Raw genomic sequence first — 12918 nt, 5'->3', positions numbered from 1 at the left:
ACTCATATTGTTGTTTCGGCAAGTAAGACCCCATGATTTCATTTTAATTTAATGTCATTCTGATAAACGCGTTGAAACTATGAAAAGAATTTTCGACCAATTTCGAAGAATTTTCTAGGCCGGCAAGTGGTAACTGAAATGAGTTACATACATGTAGCAAGCAAATTTTGAACTAGCAGGGAGCATTACGTCACGCAGCGAGCCTTGGCAAGCCAGCAAGTCTGTGAAGCCATTCACTTAGCTTTCTCCCTCGAAAAGTGGACCCAACACGTGACCTCTGAGACTCGGCTTATTGGCCTAGAATGTTTGGTTCCCGGCAGTTTTCAATCGATACGTTGTTAGGTTGTTTTGTCGCATGCCTCTGCCTGCCAGAGCGGGAACAGTAGAATCTACCGCGTGGCGCGTGCTCTGACGACGCGACCACGTGTTGGGCCGACTTGTATATCTTCAATCGCGTTGCGAAGCGCTCCCTCCTAGTTATTTCCTTCCTCCATGGTTATAGTTTTGGCTGAAATAATGGCAATTGTGATGAACTACATTGTCCTGTAACAGTTACTAGATCGTATACTGTATAGCTAGACTGGTACTGTATGTATACGGACAGCAGACGGCTACGCGCTAACAATCTGCGAGTACGCTGTAGACACAAGGTGCGCCAACATACCTGAACACGTGATCGCCCGCAATATTTCGTCCAATTTGCGCGAGAGGACACTCGTAGTTAACTGCTAGTACCTCAAGATGCGAGCCCCGCTCGTGGCATACATTAATTGTGCTGCGAGGGATCTCTAGCCAGACTACGCTTGGATCCTCACTTCTAAAAAGCTCAGAAGAGGGAGGTGAGCTCTAGCTCTCACCCTCCAGAGCTTTCAAGTACCCGAAGTTCCACGGACGCGACAAGACACCGTCTGAGCTCAGACACAGTCGTGCTCTATAGTGGCTTCGTTTCTTTTGAAAAAAGTTGTCCGACGTCCGTTCCGAACAGACTGCAGCATTGTATTTACGCCCTAAACGCCATGGTTGTTAGAGCTACGTTGTGTGGTTCTTTCAATTATGTGTCATGTCTGGACGTGCTCTTTTAAATAACGACAATTTTTTTTCCACGTCAAGCATTTCCTTCTGAGTATGCCTCTACAGTATGTCATTAGAGAATGCCGGTTATCATATGACATGCCATGAGCACTCGCTTACCCAAAGCGCTCCTTCCTTAATTGCCATCCGGGCATGGAATGAGGCCTTTCGTTTCGCCACGGCAGGAACGTATGTAATGTCCCGCTAGTTATCTATGTCTAAAAGCCTGTCAAATGTATGTATGTATGTATGTATGTATGTATGTATGTATGTATGTATGTATGTATGTATGTATGTATGTATGTATGTATGTATGTATGTATGTATGTATGTATGCATGCATGCATGCATGCATGCATGTATGTATGTATGTATGTATGTATGTATGTATGTTCCATACTTAAGATTTCTGGTGCACGTGCCAGTCTGCATCTTTTTGCGAATATAAGTGCAGAAAGCGGAGAGAGAAAAACTTTAATGAGATGGTGGAGATGTTAGCCTGGCGTTTCGCCTTGCATGCTACTCCAGATGCTGGAGGTGATGATTATGATATATACTGTGATAAACACTTAACAACACACACACACACACACACACACACACACACACACACACACACACATATGTATGTATATATATATATATATATATATATATATATATATATATATATATATATATATATATATATATATATATATATATATATATAATACATATAAAGCTCGTTGCTCGTAAGACCGCCAGCAGCGCTTTAGTGGCGCATAAAGCACGGGTGGTGTTACACCATGGGTCGAGAATGTCCCCGCAGCTCCAAGCTCGAGACCCGTTGAAGGTGTAGTGTCGCCTTCAAAGACTGCCTCTCTGACGCATAGCGGCAGCAGTTGCCCAGAACCTGTTGCAGGCCATCAGGGGCGTTGCATTCAGAGCGCATTGGGGAATCCGTCAGTTGCATCTTGCAGTTGAAGGAGTTCGTTTAAGCGACGTTGAGTCTGATGCGTTGTAGGCATGATTGGAATCGTCTGCTGAGGCCTCGCGACATGTAAAAGTCACACAAGAAGCTGAGTGTCATATGTGACGCATTACGCCGAACGACGTTTGATCAACCGAAGAAGCCGCTAACGATCGGCAAAAGCAACCCACACAACGTGGACAGCGCGTTAGGGGGCAAGCAGTGCGGCCAAAGGAATAGCGACATTTCAAGAACAGGCTGCCACGCGTTCTTCTTTCGCCCCCAGCACGGCTTTCCTTCGCTCTATCTTCCTCTTTGCCTTCAGTATTTAGGCACACTTGCAACATCGATCGCTGTTGCCGAGCGCTCACTATCGCCGCCCTACGTTAGATGGTGCTTGCGTAAGTGCCAATTTCGTCATTATTGCAAGATCGTGTCGGTGTACGTTTTCTTTTTTTTTTATTTCCCTCGATTCTGCAAGCGCAGACGCGTGCCATCTGCGCCTCCAGACTCGTGCACGTACTTGCTTTCTTCAGATATGCCAGACCGCTGGCTCTCATTTGTCAAAACGGGAGCTGGTGCCATCCTTTATAGACGTCACGACAGTTGCGACCTTACTCTGCCTTAGGTTATGATGCAGTCACATGTTCAACAGGATCCAATTGATCAGGCGTGATTTCGAAATGGGGGAACCGATTATTTGCCGGAATGAGTGTGCGTATACACTCGGCTGAAAACCAGGCGCCTGATTCGGAAGGCCTTTCTCTCGTAGGTGCTGTTTGTCACTGGCCGGCCGGCTTCGCTAATAAAACGTTCGTTATCACGATTGGCCGGCGCCCGTTCTTACATAAACGGCTCTAGCGTAAGACGCGCTCGGTGACAACGTCGTATCGGACGCCGAACCAGAGTCCGACACGACGTGCTGTGCGTCTGAAAAATGGCGGCTACGACTAGTCCCTGATCGGATGCCGAATCGTACCGTTTGTCTCCTCCTCAAGTACGAATGTATACATAATGTGGCTGTGTTTCCACGTTCACTGGGGAGTGACAATCGTCGAGGCTGCGCGAGCCACACGGGATCACGTGAATCCCGACGCCCATCAAGAAAGACCGGTGGTCAATCTGTGCAGACGGGGTGCTATCAGGGAGATCTCTGGTGCACTGCGTCTGACAGGCCAGGCAGTGGGCGACGCTCTGAATAGGGATCGCCCGGTGGCCTTTCCAATTACAGCCCGCCGCACAAAGCGGTCTCTCGATGGGCTCAGTTCGAACGGTGCTTGGAGGGGCCGCAAGAGCAGCAGCGACCGAGACTGGAGGAGTGAGGTCCCCTTGAGAAAGAAAGGAAGGCCAGTTCCACTTTTCCCAAGGGAAGGGCGCGGAGTAGAAAAGCAAAGCCGCTGAATTGCTCTTCTGTGTCGCTGTGCCCCCCACCCCACGCGCACATGAGAGAGAGAGAGAGAGAGAGAGAGAGGGAAGAAAAGAAGGAGAGGTTTGCTTTATCGCAGGAGAGCCGCGGTTATGCCAGTCGAATTTTGCGGCAGCTAGCGCGGTGAACAAAAAGCGCGTAACACTTGCCTAAAGGATCTTCAGAAAATGAAATGCCGTAGAAACGGCACCGCGCGCAGTTTGGAGGTGCGAAGAATGAACCCGAATATGGACAGAAATAATTTTCCGCGATTGGGGAGGAGGGTTGAAATATGGCCCACTTTCGGAGGAATGACATAGTGGCCTTTATGGTGCGGAACGGGGCCTCACCCCGTAAAGCTTGCCTTTATCCATACCACACGCGCGTTGGGTGGAAGAAACGTATTTTGCTCAGAAACAATGCCGAGAAACAATGCCAGATCGCCGCTGACTCAAGTCGCTGACCACGGGACTGATTACCACTACCTTGCGTTCATGGTTATTGATTTCCTCGATGCATACATTATTACTTTTTACGCGCCCAGGAGCGCCAATAAGAGCGTATACAACGTTTTTATTGGTTTCAAATTGGCCGAGTGTCAGGAGGGGATCCGTCTCCTCGCTTCGAAGTCGTTTTCTCGCAAAGAAATGCAGGCCAGAAAAACAGAAATGAAAAAAAAAAAGTTGACTTCTCTTCCAGCTCAGAGCAGCAGGTGCAAGCAAGACATGGCGTCATGAACGGTCGTATCTTTCTGCCATCATCGTGTTCGGTATGAGAAGCACCATTGGTGCTTTCAAAGTAAAGCACGAAATACATGCGGGTAAAAACCACCCGCACGGCGTACGGCTAGTTGTACCAGGCCCCGCACGCTCTCAAGTTCAACAAATGGCCACAGAGGGCGAAAAATCAATCGAGGCGTGTTTCCGCGTAAGCGCGCAAGTGGAGCTACTGTACTTTAATTTGTGCTTTTTCTGCTAGGGGCGCTGAACATGCTGAATTTTTTACTTTACACAAACCATTGACATAAACAATCGAGGTGTATAAGGATGTTTTGTTACCTCAGGCAAATAGGCAGTTGATTTTTTTTTAATTTGATTGTTGAAGCTGCTTTTTAGTCATAGCGTCAAGGTTTTTGTACTTGATTAACCACCGACAGCCGACAGCCTATTGGCATCGATGTGTTTCCTGGCCGTTGGCGTTCGAATACTACGGCGGTAAAACATTTTCGATAGCATGCTGGTTTCGTCTGCGAGTTATTACATAGACTTGCTGTAAAGAGGTCTACTCTTGGCAAAAAATAGTGCCTCATTTTGTTTAGGCGTTGATTATCATAATGAATGCGGCGGAGGTTGAGGGAGTACGCTTGAAGGTACGTTTTTATGCCGTTGATCTCCATAACACCGTAAGTACGCAAACCGATGTCACAGAACACCCGATGCATCATTGTGTGTTCTCCGTCATCGCTTGTTTGCTGTACGCCTACTAATTCTTCATTTCTTCAAGTGTTGTATCCTCCTTTTGTCCTTGTTCTCTTGTGCTTCACTTACAGTGTGTCGTTCCGTCAGCTGTAATGCGCATTTGCAAAACCAATACGTTTGATAAGACGCGTGGTTATCATAATTTTACTACACATGTATTAAGCTGGCACATATGGTTCAGATACAGATGCCTGTATGCGGACTTGCACGACGTTGATGCGGAGATTAGGATAATTATGACACCCGTAAGGAAGAGGCAGCTGACGGCCGTAGGCTGTTGCGTTCTTTCCGCCAAACTACCCGGCCTGGTAGTGCTGTAAAGATGCTGTACAAAAGTGACACGCGGTGACAGGGAAATCATTATACTTAGCAGCCGACCGTACGTTTTGTAGCTTAGGTCTTCTTTCTTGTGCGCTTGTGCTACCCTTATTAATGAGCCATTTCTTGACTATGTTCTTGACTATGTAACCGCGTTTGTGTGGATGCGTAGACGTGTGCTTTTTGTTGTACTTGTAAAATGCAAATAAAATATTTTCAGGCTTACTCAATCTTTGGTGTCGTGTGCATTTATTCCAGTCGAGGCCATCGTGCCACCTGGAAACCGCATTCTGTCAGTAGCCCTACACGAAATGCAACAGCTGGAGCGCGGCGGCACAACTCGGCGTAACGGCGGCGTAATAAACGAAAAACCGCTCGGGATGCCCTTAAAAGTCAGTTCAGAGTGTGCCTTAACTCGATATGACTCAGCGCTACATGCATTCTGCTGCGCCTCGATCGTGCTCCCGCCAGTTTGGTTGCTGTGTGGCAAACGCAGCGCCTACATAATGTAGGCGCTACGTTTGCTACACAGCAACTAACTGGCGGGAGCACGATCGAGGCGCAGCAGACAGAAACCCAGTAAAGCCACAGAACACCTGGTAAAGCGTGTGCAAAACCCCGTTTCCGTTTCCTGTTGTACAGCGCCACCTGTGGTCACATACTTTAGTTCACGACGCCACCACTACGCTTATTTCCGTAGCACTGTGGAAGGTACAGTTTCCCTTCTCTAAGTTTGTATAGGTGTTCTGTGGTTGTACCAACAACGAATCCAACAAGTTTACCACACCTTTCAAGCAGATCCCAAACGTTTCGTCGGATCGGGTAATTTGTATGCCCGCCGGTTTGCAGTCGAAAGCTTCTCGCAGGCTTGAGTTAAGGCGTTAGAAGATTTCGGAGATTCGATCTGGGCCGACATAATGTAACAATTTTATTCCAATACTGTCGTACGTGTCGCTGTTTTTACACGCAAGATTGCCGTGCGACTGGCCGCTCGAGGCACTTTGCGTGCATTCGCGGGCTTGTTTCACGCTCGGAACAACACTTTCATGTAGCACTTATTGAGCAACAAAAAGCTGTATCGGGAATTTTTCATGCTGCTCTACAATTTTCTCATTGACACTTTTCGTCTAACTACAATATTAGAGAAGTTGATTAATTAATTAGGACTCATTATCAATTAGGCGGAATGCAAAAAAGAAAAAAAAATGATCCGAGTATCTCCAATCGACGGAAAGCAAAATTACCTTAGTTCTTTCCAGCTACGCGGCATTTGCATATTTTAAAATCTTGGTGCATGACAGTTGGGACACCCTGTACAAGTGCTTAGTAGATAAGCGATTCTTCGAAAGATTTACTTCTTCCGTCGGCACGGCCCGCCAATAGATTGTTACGACTCACGAGAATGGGGATATCCCTACGCAGAGACGCGTGTACTTCTGAACTCGGCCATGCCAGTCGTGTCCCACGGCAGAAGCTTTGTTGCAGGGGCTCCGCACAATCACCGTTTCTGTTAAGCTGTACACTGTGGGACGTAGGACTGTACGGTGACACTGCGTAAGACTAGGAACGCCTTTGCGGGCAGCGTGACAGTGCCCACAGAAACAGTTCCTGTGTACGTGCGTGCGTGAGTGTGTTTAGGTTTTTCTTTTCTTTTTTTTATCCTTCTATCTCTCACCTATTGCATCCCCTTGTCCATCCCCCAGTACGGGGTAGCCAACCGGAGATAATCTCGGGTTAACCTCCCTGTCTTTCCTTTGCCTTTCTCTCTCTCTCTCTCTGTTAAGCTCCAAATTCGGCCGTTAAAGATCACCTTGCTACCATTTGTACTGATAAATTAACCGTAAAACGCATACGCCAAGATACGCGGAGAGCAAGAATGACGGTGTTCTCGAAAAGGGAAAATAGGAAAACCAACGAGTTTAGCAGTATACGGCTTCTTGTAACAACAAAACTGCGGTCGTTTGTATTTAATGCTGTCCCCACCTGAATGCGCGGCAAGGGCAGCGCTTAACGACACGGGAAATGTGCTACTGTTACGTGCCATGGTTCATCGTACGTTTGTCGCCTCCAAGCAGATTACAACGCTCTTCGATTTTTCAAATCTTTGCCGGGGCGCAATGTGCGTGACTTTTCTTTCTTTTTTTTTTTTTTGTCCGCGCTTAGTCAGCGCAACACTCTGCGCCCCATGCGGTTTCGTACAATAGAACGTCGCGGTATTTAGCACAGACTGTCCGCGTTTATTGTTCAGAAACATCAATGTCCTCTGCTTTTATTCTAAAAAGAAAGCAAAAAGAAGCCGGAAACTGAGCAAGATGCTAATTGCTAGCTTCTTTCTTTCCTAGAGACTAAGTTTGCAGTAGTAATTTGTGTAATACAACGCGAACGCGCGCTCTCTCCGACACCCACAGATCAGATGCCACACTTCGCTCACCACCGGTCATGTGGCAATTACTTGAATCAAACCTAACGTTATTGACTTGACTATGCTACTGTCAAGGCGTGGAAGTTAAGCCTGCCCCACGCAGACGCACGCGTTCTGGCTAATTAACTCTGTCTTTGATATGTACATGAAAATTTATCTGCATCTGCCCAATGAATTAGTCAACTGCACATTGTGGGGAAAATCGTATTCACTTATTCGTACGAAGGTGCCTCGGCTGCTTCCCGATCTGTCATTTTCGAAAAAAAAAAAAAAAAAAAAGCCATCGCTAAAATTGCGGCGATGGCGGCCACGCGAAAAGCTTATCCAAGCAGCGCTCGCCGTGCTTCGCACGAGTGTATTGCCGGCCTTGTTCGCCAGGCTAAACCCGCCTGTTGCTACAATTCACCACCACCACCACCACATACACAAAGAAAAAAAGAAATGACCCAGGACGGACCCACGCGGCCGCTGTTCACGTTGTGGGCATCTCGACGCCCGAATCTACGCTGCATCCGCAAGACTACCCCTTACAGTTTGAATACGCTAAGGGGCAACAATAGTTCTTGTAGTCTACACGGAAGAAAGGCTGATGCAAATGGAGACTCATCTGAATGATTCTGGTTTAGCAGGACCGTAGTTGTTGCCCAGGCGATCGCGTTCCAGAGCAAACACGTGGAAGGGGTCTCTCCCGTACAATAGTTGACAGCCGTCGCGTAAGCATATAACTCATCTTCGGCAGCCTATGGATCGCTGTCTCGATTTAGACGAAGCAATGCATTATTTGACCCATCTCAACGTGTGTGGATACCTTAAAAGCGCTGCGTAGTGCTGTGGTATTGCCTTTAGCTCTTTCAACGAGCACTGCATTCTACTAAATGCATTTTTTTTTATTGTCATCGTGCACCAGATCTGATGGTGCTGTATCACGTATCATAATGCAAATTAGCCTTTTGTTGTCGAACAGACTCCACAAAGCTCTTTATTTCCCTTTTGTTTTCTTTAGAAATTGTGAGTATTCGATATTAAATTGTATATTCAAAGGGGCCGTTTTTTTTTTTTCGAATATTGGTATTCAATTCTGTTCTGGTTGACCTACCTGCCTTTCCTACCCTTGTTTTCTCTCTCTCTCTCTCTCTCTCTCTCTTGGTATTAATTCGATTGGCAAATTTTACTATTCGAACGCCTCTATAAATTTCTACTGCGGCCATGGGCCATAAGGTCTATTCCTCCCACTTCCTCATACGACCCGCGCAAAAAGGCGCCGTGCGGACAAGGCACCTGCACTGTGCAGCCTTGCCACCGTAGGGCAAGATAAAGTTTACTGTGCCGAATCGGTTCGCGAAACAGTTTAGTGTTGCGAACAGCTCACAAAAAAATTACTCGATATTTGGTTTGATTCCCTTCTGGCACTATGCGATTTGTATTAGATTCTGTCTGAAAAATCACTATTCGCGCACCCCTAAAAAGTTTATTTTTCCGAACCGGAGTTGAACCGGAACTAAATCGGAGCGCGTTGAATCGAAACCCGAACCAAATCGGTAAATTTTCCGGTTCGACACCCTGCATACTGCTTGCATCTCTTTAAGCTTTGCTTTAAAACAAACAAATGGTGCCATTTTCAGTGCCTATACCTGCCGCAAGTTACGCGATGTTAGATGGTTGGTATAAGTCTTTTGAGTCAACTGGCATCCGCACTTTTGAATATTCCACAAGTGCTGCCATTCGAAGTATAGTTAAAAGAAAGAAAGAAAAAATTATGGGGTTTTCCGTGCCAAAACCACTTTCTGATTATGAGGCACGCCATAGTGGAGGACTCCGGAAATTTCGACCACCTGGGGTTCTTTAACGTGCACCTAAATCTAAGCACCACGGGTGTTTTCGCGTTTCGCTCCCATCGAGATGCGGCCGCCGTGGCCGGGATAAAGAAAGAAAGAAAGAAAGAAAGAAAGAAAGAAAGAAAGAAAGAAAGAAAGGAAACGACACCATGCATGTCTAGGTTACTATGTACGTATAACCATCAAGCACTGTCCAAGCTGCAGAACGTATCAGTCAGTCAAAAGTGGCATTTGCAAATCTCTTCGAACGCAATTACTGTGCGCCTTTGGTCACCGTTTCCGTAGTGGAAGACACGATAGCCACGGGGCTGGCCATTTAAGAACCTCTTGTCATTGGTCGGGCCGCTTTGTGAAGTGGGAATCACGGCCGGTGTTCTCAAAATAGTTCTTACGCTAGAACGGTTTCTAAGAGCTTCGTATATCCTGCCAATTGAAATGTTAGACGTACAACTAGTGAAGGCGGCCGGCCAACCCCAAACAGCATTTACGAACGGCAATTCTTAAAAGCATTTTGGCAGTTGCTAGGACATCGCAGATTCTTCGCTTTCTGAATTCGTCCTCTGATCCTGTATTCACAAATGTTCTCGGGCGACATATAATTCAGTATTAAATTATGCGTTGTTACAGCTAAGAATTGAGCAACGGTGAACTTAAAATATCAGAATACGAGAAGAATACATTCGGTCACTGCACAAAGTTTCTCGACCATGAGAAAAAATGTGAACAGAAAGCGCGCACAGTAGTGAACTCTGAATTTGACATATGTCGACGGTTCACAATTCGACATTTTTCCACACTTAGGCTTCCCCATCGCAACGATGGGACCAAATTACCGTGGTTCTCAGCATGCATTATATAGACTACCTTGACTCAATAATGCGCTTCAAGCGAAAAAAAAAAATATGTCAGCACATGCAATATGGTCAAACCGCTGTTGCGGCATGAACAGAAAGCCGCCATATGCGAAAACCATGGCTTCTTCTGAAATAATAATAAAGATATCTCATTCATCCCAATTCTGTGAATTTAACACTGTCGGCAAAAAATTTAACGCTTGCACATATATAAGAGAGAGAAGCGTTCACACTCGTAACGTGTCAATTCGACTTCAGCGCGTGATTAATCTGAAGCTTCTGTCGCATATTCGTAACAACATGCCATGTCCAAATTCCGTATTTAAACTTTCAAAAGTGCCTTGCGTTTATCTATGACATGCATTATAGGCCAGGAGTCGAACACTCCAACCTTTGCTCAGCAGCGCAGCATCACTGGCACTGGGTTACCGTGGCGGGTATAGGTTAGGGTTGCCAACCGTCCTGAATTTCGCGAGACAGTATCGGCTTTTCGCGCAAGTATGCCGAGTCCAGACTTGACTATGCCGGGACGGCCAAGTGTCCCGAGTCGGGAATTTTTTTTACTGAATAACATTCGATGAATTATTTAATTAATGCATTATTTCCTTTTAATAATGCATGACAGCTTCTCTTTTGTCTTCGGTAGCAGTGTCATGTTTCTAGTTGTGCTGCTGGCACTAACCATTCAAAATACCTCTATTCGTATCGGTAGCCGCGTTAACCAGGCAACAACTGCACCTTTCTTGTTGTAAATCGCGACATGGTAGGAAAAAATTACTATGCAACATTTTGTACATACAGAAATGCGGCTCCTGGTATTGACAGGGTCAATCGTCACAATATATATATATATATATATATATATATATATATATATATATATATATATATATATATATATATATATATATATATATATATATATATATATATATATATATATATATATATATATATCAAATGGATGGTATGCTCCGGACCACCGTCAGTTGCACTTCGCTGCTCGAAGATGCAGGACGTGTATCCAGTGAACTCCTGAACAACACTTTGCAATGTGGGGAACGCGGCTTAACTTATGGATCCAGGACCCCAAAGAAGTGCGACGTAATGCTAACATATTTCTCTCACATTTACCTCTAAATCTCCACTGAATTGATTAGTATGCTGCAATGTTACCCAGAATTAAATGAGGTCCACGTTACTCTGCCTGAAAAGTGGAAAAGCACGGTATAAAAACACTTTAATATTCGACGTCTTCATAGTAATCGACGGTTCCTAAGAGCCGAGAAACAACGCCGCGGAAAAAAAAAAAAGAAGACACAGAATGGGCCTGATGGCAGCAACGACCACCCCGTTTCAATGCGGATGCTCATAGAAATACATCCATTCTTGCATTTATCCGCCCAATACATGTTTGCTTGTCCCCTTGCTACCACTGACGCAAACGAGACAAAACAATGACACAATTTTACTGGAAGTGCCAGACACTGACAGCCAACGACTAGTTCAATATCACGCAAGGTTCCTTTTCCCTTATTAAGCATATGAAGCTTATGGAAAATTTGGCCCACCCCTACGTAAATAATTCTACATGTTAATTATAAAAACAGCTAGTTGACAAATATATTAGGCATCTTTCTGAGAGTGAGTGAGTGAAGAAACTTTGTTATGAATGCCTGCATAACGGTTAGCCTCCCCCGTTTAGGGAGGCGTCACCGTGACGCGGCCATGACGTCTTCGCGGCGTGTGGCGCCTCTATATACTTCGGCCGCGGCCGCACTACTCCCTTTGGTCGACCGCGCCTGCCCCTCTTTTGGGGTGGCACCCTCCCTCCGGTTTCGCTCGGTCGTTGCCTTTTGAGGGACGCCGAGATCTGCTGGACGGCCTGGGCTTGGACATCTTGATCATAGCACCTCGTTGCGGCCTCGAGCCGCGCCGGGATCGTTGTTATCGTTGCAGCTTCGTGCGGATTCTTAGCACAGTCCCGGAGGATGTGAGCTGCAGTGGCTATTTCCTTTCGGCACACACAACACAGGCCACTTACATAAACACTCGGACACACGTGCCTCATCAGCACCGGGGTGAATAACGACCCCGTTTTAAGTTGTCGACATGGAACCCCTTCCTTACGGGTCAAGCCCGGATGAGGTGGCGGCATAGTCCGACGCTCTAGTCTGTACCATTTCACAATTTCGTTGTAGAAAGTCATTTTGTCCTTGGTTTCCCACCACCACGACGGGTCGACCGCAGTAGCAGCGGCACGGTTGGTTAGTCCTTGCGCCGCCGCGTTCGCCGTCTCGTTGTGGTTTGCGTTGGTGCGATCCGACACATCACTGCCCATGTGGGCCGGAAACTACTTTATCACCACACACCGATTTTCACTCGCGAGATCGACCGCACGCAACATACGCGCTGCTTCACCACACACCCTTGCTCTGGCGTAATTTCGCACTGCCGTCCTAGAATCACAGAGCACAGTCGTGCACTCGGGGTCGGCGATGGCCAGGGCAATGGGCATTCTTCTCAAAGTGAATAATCTTGTTCATTGTCAGTAAGGGACCCATATAACGTCCTTCTTCAGCG

The sequence above is a fragment of the Dermacentor andersoni genome, chromosome 1, assembly GCF_023375885.2.
Source record: "Dermacentor andersoni chromosome 1, qqDerAnde1_hic_scaffold, whole genome shotgun sequence".
NCBI classification, from domain to species: Eukaryota; Metazoa; Arthropoda; class Arachnida; order Ixodida; family Ixodidae; genus Dermacentor; species Dermacentor andersoni.
This window is presented reverse-complemented; position numbering follows the sequence as displayed.